This window comes from Acanthisitta chloris, unplaced genomic scaffold (assembly GCF_000695815.1).
Source record: "Acanthisitta chloris isolate BGI_N310 unplaced genomic scaffold, ASM69581v1 scaffold24824, whole genome shotgun sequence".
In the NCBI taxonomy this organism is placed as follows: domain Eukaryota; kingdom Metazoa; phylum Chordata; class Aves; order Passeriformes; family Acanthisittidae; genus Acanthisitta; species Acanthisitta chloris.
The window spans coordinates 17,767-20,106 of NW_008670228.1; positions in this window are offsets into that span (position 1 = coordinate 17,767).

The window sequence follows — 2,340 nt, forward strand, 5'->3', positions numbered from 1 at the left end:
CCTAACCTGCATGTCTGATGTGCCTTGACTTCACATATAACAGTTGCAAGTAACAAGCCTGGTTTTCACTCTGGAAAAGCTGTCCCTTGGAGAGCCATCAATATAGCACATCACCTGGCAGCTCTCAGCCCATGAGGGAATTAGAGACAGACACATTTGAAATTATTTGACCTATGGGCAATAAACATAAGGAAAAAGAAACAGGACATGTTGTGTACAAACCAAATGACCTACAGAAAGTGGAAATCTGATGTCAATAACAAAACTGTTGTTCCATGTTTTTATACAATGAGCATAAGATGCAGAATGCTGTACTCTGTCTCAGCTCTCCTATTTTCCTCCAGAAGTATAAGCTTCAGTGGCTTTGTATAAAGAAAGACGACTGCCTACAGCTGGGTGAGGAAGGAGCCTGCAACACTGACTTTTCCCACAGATTTCTGTGGACTTTGAATGACAACAGCTAGTCTCTGACCTAGGAGAACATCTAACAGCACAGGAAATCAGGGGAGATGATATTTTACATATATTACTTTCAAAGAGCAAAGAATTGAACCAAGAGTACTGAAAGAAAATGTTTTTTTCTGTATGTGCAGCTTTTGTTTTAAGGAAACTCGCTGCTAAAAAAAAAAGAAAACCCAGCCTTTAATAATGCAAAGATTCCCTTCTTCAATTCAAGGACAAAATTAAAGTTGGTGTGTTTCAAGTTACAAGTTGCATGACATTTCCTTTGTTCAGACTTGAATAATGCTTATGCTTTTCAGCAGAACTGCAATGAAATCCATTTGATAGGGGCAGACCAAAATTCCCTAGAACTGTGCTGCTGCACTTGTTAATGCAAAAGAGAGCAGGAAGCAAAGAAACACAAAAGAATAGCTGAAGTGGGAATGAAAGAAGAAAATGTGAAAGAAAAGGTGGTTCATAGAAAGATCTTACATTTATGACAGGACTCTGAGGCCAATAGGACCAGACTCCACTGCCTGCTGCGGCCTCCCAGTCCTCCCACGCCTCCAAAGGACTGCAGAAATAACTTCAAGGGCCTGAAAGATTCCAGGAAGATTTGAGAAGGAAGAAGAGAGGAGAAAAATTACTAAAAGACAGTTATAAATATATTGTTATGCTGCTAGTGACGTGCCACTTGTACCAGTCGTGAGCCCAGTAAAGGATCAGAAGCTCATCACAAACATATGGCTGGAGCATGATAATAGCAATCATAAATAAATGATATGAAGCAACAATGTGAGCAATAACAGAATGGTAAGGAAGCGATGCAAGACTGTCACAATAGACAGTTTTTGTCATGGAGAGAGCGTTGCCATGGATTTCAATAGGGAGCAGACTTTCAAAGTTGCCTGCAGTCACATTAAAATGGAAAAAGTTCCCAAATGAGAGCACACTCAAGATCATCTCCAGAAATGAAAGTCTACTTCAGTTGTAGAGGTGGCAGGGAAAACAGAGCAGAGTTCAGCTGTGATAAGAAACAGAAAATGCAGAAACCTGGCAATCCTACATTCATAAACAAATCCTTTTACTATTTTTACTTTTACTAATAATAATTGTTTATATTGCTATTAGCTCTGCTAATAACACCTATTCTGAATCTAGGAACAGCAGCGATAGGACAAGGGGTAACAGGTTCAAATTGAAGAAGGGGAAGTTTAGGCTAGATATTAGGAAAGAAGTTTTTTTACTGTGAGAATGGTGAGACAATGGAACAGGTTGCCCAGGGAAGTAGTGGCTGCCTCGACCCTGGCAGTGTTCAAAGCCAGGTTGGATGACGCCTTGAGTTGGGAAATGTGATGGGAAGCATTAAATTGGCAAATTGAAGAGGTTGAGATAATTATTTTTCCTTTGAATTTACTAAAGTTTAACATTCCTAAAGCCAAGAGATTTTTTGCATTTTTTGTGATATATGTGATATCGGTCTTTCTCCCAATGTTCCCAGCCCAAACTCCTGAAGTCTTTGCTTTTGGATTCTGATAGAAATCCTATTAGCAGAACATACATGTATTCCCAAACCATTAAGTGCATTATTTTGTATGTATTCTATTCAAGTTACTTAGATGCTTTCATTGATCTCTTATGAAGCGAGTGAACAATAAACTCCAAGTACTTTAAAGGTCTAGTTATGAATCCCAGACACAGAAAACAGCCTTGCTTGCCCAGCCCTGCCCAATATAATCATTGGATTAAGGAGCCTGATTTATGGTAAGTGACGTCTGGCTTTTGCGTGTGCATCTTATGTGTTAAGAATTGAATCAGAGAATTAAATGAATTAAGGTGATTCACAATCAATAAAAGTCAGCATTCCCTAAAATGTATGAAAACACTGACGTTAAAGCT